The sequence below is a fragment of the Carassius auratus genome, unplaced genomic scaffold (genome assembly GCF_003368295.1).
Source record: "Carassius auratus strain Wakin unplaced genomic scaffold, ASM336829v1 scaf_tig00005780, whole genome shotgun sequence".
Classification (NCBI taxonomy): domain Eukaryota; kingdom Metazoa; phylum Chordata; class Actinopteri; order Cypriniformes; family Cyprinidae; genus Carassius; species Carassius auratus.
In genome coordinates this window covers 7478-21074 of record NW_020523693.1, presented here as the reverse complement: position 1 = coordinate 21074, position 13597 = coordinate 7478, and the positions used below count along the sequence as shown (strand labels likewise).

Sequence of the window (13597 nt, the reverse complement as noted above, 5' to 3'; positions counted from 1 at the left end):
CAGAATCCCTATCTCTTCATATAATTATAAGGGATTGTGCATGTTAATGAGTTGATAAACAACCGGAGAAACAAATAGTGTTACAAAGCATGGTGATATCAACTTTAACAGTCAGGTAATCGTGAAAATAACTGAACGGGAGGCACTAGGTCTGAATTTCTGTAAATTGAGCAAAATGGAAGCCAATTTCTGCCACAAAAAATAATTATAATAATAATTCATAAATATATATATATATATATATATATATATATATATATATATATATATATATATAGTCAAAATTTTTAGATAGTGAGATAAGTCTTTATTCTAAAGACGATATCATGAAATTATGAAATTGTAAAAAAAAAAAAAAAAAATCGTGACATACTAAGTCATCATTATGAGAAAATAATTATGACTTTTCATTTGTTCTGATTTCTGACATAATTGTGAATTTTATCAATTTTTGGGGGCCATTTTTTACTTTTATGAATTGTTATGACATACTTCAGAAGTCATAATTATGGGATAAAAGTAAAAAATAAATAAATACGTATTTAATGTACTTTTACATAATTTTAATTTTGACCATCTCTGTTATGTTTTTTACATCATGGCGTTTATGCTCTATAGTCTACTTTTTAAGCTTATAATTATGCATGTCATACTTGGTATGCATATGTTTGATGTTTTATCTCATAATGACTACGTATCTAATAATATTGACGTTTTATCGAAAAATTATTTACCAAAGCATGTTTTTATCCCTCTTATGTAGCAGAAATGGGACTCCATAAAGAACACAGCAGCAGAGATAGACAAAAAAGTTATAAAAAAGAAAAAGACGGGGCAAAAAAAAGTCTCAGACTACTTTAGGCTCAACATAACTCTATCTAAAGCTGCATTTAAAACACTGTGATCACAGGGAAAAGAAATAACATCATTTAAAACAGTAAATATATTGATTTCTCAACACAAGCGTCCTCATCGTACATAATGACCTCGGACAGTATGCCGTTTGCTGTTTCTGAGTTTGTCGTACACAAGAAAACAATGATAGGACCAAACTATGAGGTTCCATAGCCCAAACTGAACACAATGTGCCAATAAAATACAGTTTATATATAGCAAAAAGTTTGCATGCTAACAAGGCAGTCTTAGTGTATCAGTCCTTTACAAACTGCTATCTTCCATTGTACATCATTGTACACCCACACGAGAAGCACACATGCACACGTTGATTATAAACGTATATAACAGATTAAAAATGAGGTAAGATGAGCGCGGGTCAGATGAGGGGGATGGCCACCAGAAAACTAAAAACCTGCTGTAAAATAGCAAGGTAGAAGATCCTACAGAACATTAAAGCATCATGTTTCTCTCAAACACACACTTACTGATACATATATATATATATAAGAATATATAAAGTATTGCATCGTCGCAACTCGTGACATACACCGGGTGCTCAGTCACGGTTCAAACGAACAATGTCTTTATTGCAGCGTGTGTCTGTGGTGATACATTTAATGACAGGAAGTGCTTTGCAGCCCTACAGCCAGTGAAGGAGCAGGAGGAAGTTGAAGGAAGGAGCAGGAGTTACAGAGGATGCAAATGAGAGCATGGTTTGGAGTCCAGCCCCCGTAGTCTATGGCATAGTGAACGACAATCTCCTTCTGTCTCTCTCTATATGTGTACATAGTCCCAGTTTCATTCCCAGAATGCAGCTGAGCTCCAGGCCAGAGCGTGATGGCATGAGAGGGAACCAGCATTCTCCTCTGGCAGATCTGCCCCCCTCTCCCGGGATGCAGAGAGTCCCAGGCAGACTGTTACCTGCTGTCATCATCTGTTGGATGGGTGGGACTGTGTGGCCATGATGACGTGTGACGGGCCACCACTCTCCCCTCGTTGGCTGCCCATCCCTGCCAGCACTGACATGGCCACCGCCTCGGCTGCAGCGCGGGAGTTCAGGCCGTTGGGGCCTACCGCAGATGAGGGGCTGGGGGCCAGAGAGCTGTGCTGAATGACCGGTGCCGGGGAGCCCGTGGGCTCAGACGTCTCTTTCATGTGCTCCTCTCCTGAGAGACATCAATAAATGAGGGTTAGATCCCGCAGATGCAGGCCAGAGACCTCAATGTGGGCTCCACTCACCCAAGTAGACGGCTTTCTTCTGGAGGTTGGTGACGGGACAGTCTTTGTGAGCTAACAGCAACTGCTTCAGATGAGCAACTTCGTTTCGCAGATGAGACACCTCGTTCTTGTACACGGAAATACAGGAAAACAAAAAAGTGTGAACATCACTCTTGGACAAACTAGCTGACAACAAAGCATTTGGAAACACATTTGTCTCTACTCAGTTTCAAAGTACAATGCCAAACCATCAATGCACACAACAAAACGAATGAAGAAAAAAATAAGAAGAAACATGACAAAAGTCAAACAAAATAAGGCAATGAATGGTAAAACAATTGAATAAATATGCAAATAAAAATATTTTATATAAAGCTAATGATTATAAAATAATAAACAATAATAACAAAATAAAACTAAATGAAATAACAAATAATAAATACATAAATAATACATAAAAATGTTTTATTCCTACAATAAATAAAATGATAATTTTTTGATAGTATCAATGATAAAGTCAATTTGAAATAATCTCAGTCTCAAATAAAAAAAAAATCTAGTCTCAGGTTATGTTTGGAATGAGACTCTAGCAATATTGAAGTATATGTAAAGATATTATAAAATATGAAAATATTTTAAAAACCAGGATGTGTAAAGTTATGCATTTCAGACCATGATTTGCTACAAATTGGATATATAATTTCATAATATTACATATTTACATCTTGGTGAGCAACATCCAGTTATCTATGAAATAAATAAAGGCTTTTTTTTCTTTTTTTTTGTGCAAACAAAATGCATCTTAACTTTTGCCACACCAAAGTAACAAAACATCACAGTTGATATTGCTTTTGGTTCAGTCTTGATTTTTGAGATAGATATTATGGACAAATGCAGAGCTTCATGGGATAAGGAATCCCACACAGTATGCTCTGGTTTCATAAAATCTGGGCTTTCCATGCGTTGCATTCAGAACTGTACATACTGTCAAAATTTGAAAGGACACAGATGAACCACGTCACACATTTCTCAAATTGCAATGAGCAATATCAGTGCTCAGGATTAAAAAAACCTTTCGCATACACTAACCGACAGCGAGACGTTGATGGAGGAGAGTTCTTCGGCCTTCTTCTCCAGAGAGCTGACCCATATCTTGCGCTTCTGTCTGCAACGAGAGGCTGCAGCCCGGTTCCGCTCCAGGAAGCGCTGCCTCCTCTCATCAGGGTCGTCATCAGTCGTCCTCCGCCTGCGACCTCCGGTGGGCTGAGCGGGTGACACCTGAACACAGCAGAGCAGAGTAAACGGAGATGTTTACTGCATAAAGCCACAGCAAAGTGAAAGATTGATCCCTGACAAACACAATGGCATCTGTTGTATACAGAATGTTTACACTCAACAATTCGAGGGGTGAAGACATGCCATACCTGTGGCTGAGCAGGGGACGGGGCGTCTGGATGCTGGACCAGCAGCTGGCTTTGCTCCACTCTCTGAGGGACCATCGCACTGGACCCCATCGCCACACCAAGGCAACCCTGAGCTGTGGGCATCTGCTGAGATAATGCTGCCTTCAACCTCTAAGGACAACAACAAAAACATCATGGTAATACGGAACAAGACGGCATTCGGTCTAATTATAAGGCAGTTTACAGCCGCAACATTCAATTTTATTACTCTTTCATGTGGAATGGACATGAACTGTGAACACATACCACAACTCATTTAGCACTGAAGAGAGAAATCATGTGACAGAAAGGAAATAAGAGTGTGAACTTCTGCATTTTATTTCTGTAGTTTAGGACGGTCATCTAGATTTTTTCTCTCCATGGCTTATCTTTTTTTTTTTTTTTTTTTTTAAATCTTATGCAAACACCTCTCAAGAAACCAAGACACGTAGTGCTATTTATTAATAATAAAGAGAATATAAACATAGCATTGTTTTTCTAGTGTTATTTTAATATTCTTTACTATTATAGCATTCATTAATCATTTTTGAATTTGCTTTTTTTTTTCTCAGTTTTCATTTCAATTTTAGAAACAAAATTACACCGCCCCACTAGTCATCAAACCACACACCAACTAGCCTATTACGAAAAAAAACATAATCTTTGTATATCTGAAATCTGAATGTATCTTGAATCTGAAATACAAACTGTTAATGACAGAGTTGCTTTGTTCCAAAGTGACCTGACATTCAGCCAAGTATGGTGACCCATACTCAGAATTTGTGCTCTGCATTTAACCCATCCAAAGAGCCCACACACAGAGCAGTGAACACATAAACACACACACACTGTGAACACACACCCGGAGCAGTGGGTAGCCGTTTATGCTGCGGCGCCCGGGGAGCGATGCCTTGCTCAAGGGCACCTAAGTCGTGGTATTGCCAGCCCAAGATTCGAACCCACAACCCTAAGGTTAGGAGTCAAACTCTATAACCAATAAGGCCACGACTTCAAACAGCTTGTTTGTTTGTTGTGAAAACTATGACCCATGTGAAGTGCTGGATAAAGAGTTGCAACACAGGAACACTAGGCAAGGCAAGGCATCCGAACATTCTGCAAAATGATCCACATGCTGGATTAGGAAGAAAACAGATTTGCCCTCACCATCTTTGCCTCATTGTGGGGGTAATAGCCTGAGGGTGAAGACGAGCCGCTGCTGCTGCCCCCTAGTGGAGGGCCGGGAATTCCTGGAATGTTGGGCACCATACACAGGGGCCTGGCCAGCTACACCACAAGGCCAAATGCAAAACATATTATGAGGCAAATTATGAATGACTCTAAAGATCAGAAATGACAGCTCACATGAACAACACTTTTAAAGAGAAGCGGGGAATTTTTGAGTTACAAGGGACTTTGTGCTGAAATAATGGGGTTGTATGGCACTTTAACCTTGGAAAAATATTACACACTTTATCTTAAATTGAAATCACAGCAAAGTCCCTTCAAGGTAAGTCATGGACTCCTAAACATAATACTAAAGACCCCTTTCTCAAATTATAAAGGCAGCTATATATTTAAAAGCTGATATATATTATGTGCGAAAAAAGTGTGATAAGAAAAACTAACTTTTTATTAAAAATGAAATAATTTATACTATTGTTTACTGTACTAAAGTCAAAACAAACTATTTAAATATTTTTTGGAAAATATCAGTATTTATAAAAAAAAAAAAAAACTTACTGTAAACTTTTCTGAAGTACTATTTTAGTATTATTTATATAATATTATAGTAGTTATTAATACATTTTGCATTTATTTTTAAATGTCCAGTTTTCATTTCAAAATTTTAGTTTTAAGTTTTAGTACATTTGTAACGTCCTTTGTCATTTTGTTGTTTCTATTTACATAGTTATAGTTATATACAGTAGTTATATAGTTATATTCTAGCTATCTTATTTTATTTCAGTGTCAACGCAACAGGTTTTTCTTTTCACATAATGTTTATATCTTACTTTATTTCAGCTTTAATAAAGTAAAAAAATATTTTAATAGTTTCAGTTTTAATTACAATGAATTTTCCACAGATCTTGCACCTTGCAATTTTACAGTAAACAAAAAGGCAAGTGTCAGCAACTCTCCCATTCCTTTTCCTTTGAGTGGGCCATCTCTTTATACTCCACATATTCATATACCATACTCAGAAATACACTTCAAACTTACAGATATTACAGAGGGCATCTGCATAGGACCTGGAAGCACAGGAACTGTTTGACCATTGGGAAGCATCATCATTGGGTACGGCACTGTGGGAGATCTGAAACAGAAGGAGAGAAATGCCCAGTTTGCACAAGCAGCGAGAGCAGAAAGCAATGCACAGACTGAAGTTCTGCTCTCTTCCTGTCCACTATCTCACCAAACATTCATGGACAGTCAAGCACACCTTAAATGAGCCAGCTGCCCACAGTTTCCTAAGCATTCCTACCAAATCAACTTAAAGCAGCACAGTGAGTCATATAGAAATGAGTCACAGAATAAGTTGATGGGCCAAAACACTGGCTGCTCATTGATAGGCTGTGGTTGTGCTCTTACCCCAGTGTGCGGTTGGATGGTGGGGTGTGTGTGATGACAGAGGTAGGGGAGGGCATGGTGGGCTGCAGGCCGTCATAACCCAGGTGCAGTGGGAGGGAGCCAGGACGCACTATGGCAGGGGTGGGAGCCGAACTCACGGCAGGCTTAAGAGGAGAATTCTGTAAAAGATAATCAGCCAGCTAAGCACATAAAAATTCAAAAAGCAGCACTCTTTGCTTGCAAAAGCAATGTCATCCAGTCATAACGGTTTGTTTAGTGATGCAACACGTCCAGGTCATACAAAGATTAGTGAAATGTACAATTATGGTCTCTATAGTGGCCATATGAATGCCAAATAACATCTGACTGTCTGTACAAAAATACACATGATCAATAACAATCTTAAATGTTAAAATCCTAAAGTTCTAGGTTTAAATCGGGCTTCGAATTGCAGATTTTCAATGTGGTTTCAGATTTTTGGACCTTGGTGTTTTTTGGTTTTGCTCTAGCAAGTCTGCTTTGCATAACGCATGTACCTTTCCTCTGCTGACGGGCTCTCTGCTGCTGTCTGACATGCTGGAGATGGAGTCAGGGCTGGCAGGCGGAGAAGAGTCCACCTCCACAGGGTCCTCCTCCTTCACCTTAATGTCTGAAGGCGTCTGCAAACTCATGTCAAGTGCTCCTGAATTAGGAGCAGGCAACTGCATGGAAAAAAGAAAGACAGGTGAAGAACGCGACAGACAGAGAAAGAGAGAGCGAGACGAGGCGGTGTTACACATGAGAACTGATTGGGAACTCTGCACTTCATAAATCGGAGTTTTTGGCAGCAGGCAGCCGAGCTCCTCATGTTTGGAGCACGTCTGACTGTATGACTGAATCCCTCCACCCAGTCCCATAGCTCACCGGGTTCTTGGCCCTCTTGTCCTCATCTTCCTGGGCCTTGGGGAACTCCTGCTCGAACGAGCTGGCCAGCTCATTGAACAGGCCCACCTCTTCACAGTTTTTTCAGGAAACGAGTGGGAGTCGGCGTCTGGTCTGGAGACAGAGAGATCTCATTGTTTCCTTATGCAAGACGGCCTCAAGGACAGTATAAACTCTGCCACACAGCTAAACGCCTCTACATACAAGTACTAACCAAATCTGCTTGCTATTTAACATGATTAATCTGGGAGAGTTCAGGGCTGTTATTACATTAGTTTTTTTCCCCAAGGGTTTAATGTGACAAAAAAAAAAAACTGCACATTGTGCATTTTCCCCCTTAAAATTACTAGTTTAAGGGGACTTAGCTTCACTCCACAACTATAAAGTACTGATATCGAATTACATTGTTAAATCTCTGTACTACTTGTTTTGTCAGTACCATTAAAACATGCCAAGTTACCATTAACCACAAAAGAAGTGACAAAAAACATGCACATAAATATGGGATGGATGGTAGAAATATGCACCTACCAAAGACAAATTAATAATCACTATTTATTTTATACATATAAAAATTCATTCACTATTTCCATCATTTAAAATAATCAAAATCAAGTTAAACATAATAATTACATAATTAAAATACACACGTTAACCCAAATTTTTTTAATATTTTTTATTAAAAATTATATAATATATATGTGGTTGCTAAACGATTAATCGAGATACTGTAAAAAAAAATATATACTGTAGAAAAGTACTGTGTATATATTTATTATGTATATATAAACAAAAACACATATATACACACAAACACAAAAACATACACACTGACTGACATGTATATAATTATACAAAATGCAAAGTACCTGCAATGATGACGGAGTCCGTTCTAACGGGTCCAAACTTCAGCGTCATTTCATGTTTGTGTTTATGAACAGCCAGGTGGTCCTCATTAGTAAACCTCTACAAAGCCACACAGATGAACAGATGGATTACCAGACAAATCTGACCAGAAAAAGAGAAAGGTTCATTTCAAGACCTCAGGGCAGAGATATATTTCCAAATTAAGAAGAGGGAGCGGCACTGACAAGATTTGTCTTTTCGAAACAGATATTGTAGGCCAGAGAGGACTTAATAATGATCGTTTTTCACCAAACCCATACTCTGCTCAAAGTCGCTGAAGTATTGAATGTAACTATACAGTGTCAGTGTCGAAGACGTACAGTGGCTTTCGGTTTCACAGCTGACCTCTGTGCCCTTATACAGCCTCAAGGCTTACAGCGCTAACGTTTCTTTACGCTTCCGTTCAGAAGAGCAGCTCTGCATTACACAGTAAGTATTGAACTTCCACATTTGCCACATAATAAAAAAAAAAGTTCTACCAGCTTTCATGCAATACAAAAATACATTGTGCAAATTACAAAAGAACTATCACTAAGGTGGAGTTTTGTGGTTTAGCACTTTGTCTTTGACCCAGTGGCGAAGCCATGATGTTATGCATGCAAGACACAACAGCTCATGGGCAGAGCAAACTACACACGTGTATTCAATTAACATTTATGACAGGCAATCATGCATTCTCCAGCGTGCTTTTATATTTACCTTTGAAACAAAACAGCTGTTAAGGTGGTACAGTAAAACTGTACACTGCTGATGCACAGCCAGTGAATCATGGATATTTAATGTATTTAATTTAATGTATTCTTATGTAAGATTTTGACTCTACTGAAGCATAAAAATACCATAATATGTTTGCAGATATTTAAGAAGCATGCTAAGTTAACATACTGAAAAACAATGCTACAGTCAGTTATTCTCCTTTAAAAATGTGTGTTCCGGGCCGGAATGTCTGTCGTTGTTTGGTTTGTGGAACCCGCCCTCTGCAAGTTTCCCCAATTGTATTTCAGCACCCTGGGTTGCCAGTTGGCGGAAAACACAGCATATTATTTTTCATTCATCGTCAAGTGCACTCGTTCCTGTTGGTGTCCTCAACCTTCTGCAATATTTTGAATTTGGACTGCAATACCTAGTTCAACCACTCGGTGTCAATCCCACAAACAGCACCTTCAAGAAACCAGTATTAAAGATGCTTTTTTAGGAATATGATGCATACATGCCCCTATGATCTGACAGATGAACAATGAAATGGGTGTGCGAAGCAGGAACGGAAATCTAATTAAAGATATACATAAACCTCCTTTTGTTTCATTGTTATGATTTCAGTTCCTTAACAGTTCCATTACCGAATCTTTCACAATTTTCCACAACAGTAAATCTTAAAAAACAAAAACAAAAAAAAACTCCATTGCCAAACGATAAGATAACTTTACTTCATAAATAGAATATTTTAACAATTATTGTAAAAAGTATTTTAGGTTTTTTTAAAAGACTTTTCAGTCTTCTTAGAAGCAGAATTGTCATATTGTCTGTTTTTAACTACATGTCAAAGGAATAATATTAAGAATATAATATGGACAACTAGAGTAAGTACAAGATACTCTTTATTTTGGCTCATAAGAGTCATTCGTTTAGGAATCAGACTACTTTGATGTGTTCTAGGTTATGTTTCATTCAATTGGGAATCCAATACACTGATTGACAGCACTGTACTGTATGTGTTTGATTCACTAAAAAGATCTAGTTTAAAAAAAAAAAAAAAAGGAATTTGTTATGTTTCTGATTCACTAAAAACAATGGAATCAAACAGGTGATTTGTTTGGGAGTTAGACACCATCTGTCATGTTGTTATGTTTTTGATTCGCTAAAAAGAATCTACCCAAAATAGCTGCTTGCTCTGGATTCAGACCACATCATCTGTGTTGAAGGTTCTTGATTCACGAAAAAGAACCTATTCAAAAGAGTCATTTGTTCAGGAATTGGACTATACTGGTAAACGCTGCATTTGTTGAATTCATTAAAAACTGGAATCAGAATACACTTTCTAAAAAAAAAACAGTTCAGTTTTTTTTTTATATAATGGAACGTTTTGCAGAAAAATAACAGTTGTTTGACGAAGCGCCTCAACTACTGGATCCTTGCGGTCTCTTCCAAAACAGCTCGAGCAGACATGGAGCCTCTAGGATTAGCTTTTCCTCTTTCTGAGTGGATTTCATGACTCAAGCCATGTTCTCTGGGCTTCACAGTCTTCTTCAGACTATTTCTGGCTCCGTGTCACGGTTACAGTTCAGCCGTGACAGCGCAAAGTGGAAACACAGTCAAGTGTCAGAGGCGTATTTTTAGATGTGCCAGCATCACCAATAGAACAACTGCATGGCCCGTTGCTTATTCTCCCTCGACTTAAATGAGTTACACTGGCAAAGGACAACACACGATGACAAAACAAGGACAACAGAATGACTGAAGCAAACAGAGCAACTCATTAACAGCAACAAACAAGAGGCCCAGCTAGAGTGCCTTATGTGCATGGAGTAGACTTGTTATACGTCCGCTTTTATAGGTGTCTCTTAAGATTGTACTTTCCTCTCAGAAAGGAGAATGCGACACTGGAAAAATGCAACAAATAGAGCTTATCTAGTAATCAAGATTGAGAATTAATGTTATATAGCAGCACAGTCTAGTATTAAACTGACCTTACTAAGATCAATATTATATGCATTTTTTAATTAATTCACTTAAGCATAAAAGGTAAACATGGTTAGCTCAAATAACGTCATGCAATGCACGAAGCAATGCATATTATTTGTCAAATACCAAAGTATAAATACTCTGACCAAGTTCTCCCAGTAGGACATGGTTATCTGTGCATAAAATCTGAGTTTTTGTTGGACTAAGGTTAGTATACAAGCTCCTACATGTTGAGCTGCGGTGCTCATGCGGGCAGAAAGAAAGCTTGAGACCAGCTCACTTCTTTTCCTGGTCTACTTCCAATTATTTCCTGTTCATTATAAACAGTCTTCGTTTGCTCATTCCAATTGCTAATATTTATTGGTATACCATAGATTTGAATCCTAATAAAAAAAAGACAAAAGCAGCACAAAAAAAAATAATAAATAAAAATTATATATATATTATTAATTTCTTAAAAAAAAAAAAAAGTAAAACTTATTGAACCCAAATAATTGAGTGTATGTCCCGGATTTCCTTTTGTAAAAACTAAACCACAAACTGACTAGCAAGCACCAACTAAAGTGTAGCCTTTAGTTAAACCCAATCAGAAATTTTTGCACAATGACTATGATACAGAGAAAATTAGTCCAAAATATGCATTAAAAGGATTCATTTACTCCGAAGATAGCTTTAAACAAGCACTAGCATTAAGAATCTCAAAGCTCAGTTTCCTTCAGCATGTTATTTTTCAGTAATAGGTTGACGAACCAGAGGACTCGCATGAAAATCTGGTTCACTGGGAAGAAGCAAAACAATCCTAAACCCCTATGGACTTCAGTATGACGCAAACAGCGTTTGCTCGTCAACAAAAGAACAATACCTCCACTAGAGTAAACCCTCACTCCCCTCATCCAGCTACACACCGGTGTTAATAGAGCCTGACAGATGTGCACAACCTGATCTCTAGTTCAACTATTAGTCTTTTTTCCCACTTATGTGGCCTTTAGTTTTGGTTTACAGGAGCTGAGTGGTCATATTTTCACCTCGCAAATCACGACATGATACGTTATTACCACTTAACTAAGATAGTCAACTTAAGACACCTGGATGCTTCAATGTACGCTTTGGGGTCAGTAAGATAAAGAAATGAATATATTTCTTCAGCAAAGATGCGTTAAATTTGATGAAAAGTGATATTTGTCAAAAAATGCCCTAGTTTCCACTAATATACTACACCGTTTTCAAAATTGATAATAATAAGAAATGTTTCTTGTGCAGCAAATCTAGACTAATGATGCTGAAAATTCATCTTGCCATTACAAGACTAGAAACAGATAGAAAATGAAAAATAAATATATCCTAGGCCTATACCCTAAGTATTAGCAATAGTGTTATCGAAGGCACTTTTTTTACGTAAGGAAAACAGATTTCTCCTGCTCGAAGTCTGGCTAGGCCAGAGCGAGAAGTATTAAACAGTCATGGTCCCTGTGGCATCTGAGAAAGAAACATCTGCAAACGACTAACTCACATAAATTATTCATCAAGTTCATGTTGTTCCTCTCAATTCTCAAGATTATGTTGCCAACGGTACGGTTAAATGATCATTGTTGCTTTCAGTATCGGAGAGGCAGTCTAACTGTTAAATTGCCTCACTCTGATCCATGCTACTTTTCTCATGCTGTTTTCTACGTAACTGCGGAGGAGAACATTCAGATCAAAACCACAGAACGAACATGAGTGTCTCACTGAGTAGGACGGGTCTCGATCACTTCCTCTTTCGGTTTTCAATGCCCTGAAATCAGCCACATGCCTCCAAAGGCCACAATGTTTTTCAGTTCTTACAATGGAAAAAATTATTTTCTGGTATAATGATCCTTCAACCAAAATCTATTTAATTGAGAAGCAAAATTACATATATAGCAAAAAGATATATATATATGCAATTAATTTGATTCAAATATTATTATTTATATATTATCATTTTTATTAGGTATTTTTTTATTTACAAATTTAATCAGGAAATAAATTCTCTGTTAACAGTTTTACTACATTACGCAATTTTGCTTTTAAGGTCCTTTTTTGTTTTAGTGATATTTTTACTGGAAGAAAAACAAGAGATTAAATGATTGTTTTGCAGTGCACTCACTCTCAAACTGCTTCGTCTGCAAGTTCATCATAAATGCACTTATTAGCATAAATAACATCATCGCAGCGTCTGCGTGGACTTTGACTCAAACCAGACAAGTGCAGACGATAACTGAGCTGCGATTACTCATTGGCCAAGTTTGTGAGTGAGTCAGACAGCGCTAGAGACGTTAGCGCAGTTTCACAAGCGCGCTATCAGCTTCATCGGTTTGGCCCAGGGCTGCAGTGTGACAAAAACAACACATTCTCAAAGCGGTGAAGTTGGCGCACCTCCCTTCACACACACGCCGGGCAGACGTCTGGCTACCGTGCAGCTGAGAGGACGACTCTTCAATAACCAGAGAATGCCCTATGAACCATAAAAGCAGAGCCAAGTGAAAGTGAACTTACCTGCCCACAGCCAGGAGCACTGCACACAAAAGGCTTGTCGTCCCCCATCTTTGCAAAGGCTTTGCAATATAACTGTGGAAGAGAAGACGAGAACATTACTGAAGAGGTTCAAGCCAGCAGAAGTTCTACAGCCAATCCCAGGGATGATTCTGCCTGGATCCTCGCTCAGTGCAGGAAGCGACGGGTGTTTAAAAATAACGAAGAACCGAGCACATGCATGTTAGTGTAGCGACTACAAGTTTCCCTGGTGATACTTCCTTTACACTGGGGGCATCTGGCAGACCAATGACACGCGGAGTTCGGGATTTGCTCAAAGCAAGGTCTTTTTAGCCCCTCCTTTACTTCTCATTGTAGTCCTCCTGACACCATCTCCACAAAGCTCTTCTGCGGCGACGACTCTAGTGCCACTCTATACCTTTGTCTGCAGTCACTCTCTGAACTCCTCC

At 38.3% G+C, this 13597-nt stretch overlaps 1 pseudogene; it reads right to left on the bottom strand.

Annotated features, from left to right (window-relative positions):
* Positions 1 to 1460: 1460 nt before the first annotated feature.
* Positions 1461 to 13247, bottom strand: LOC113071032 (cyclic AMP-dependent transcription factor ATF-7-like; annotated as a pseudogene).
* Between the last annotated feature and the right edge of the window lie 350 nt (positions 13248 to 13597).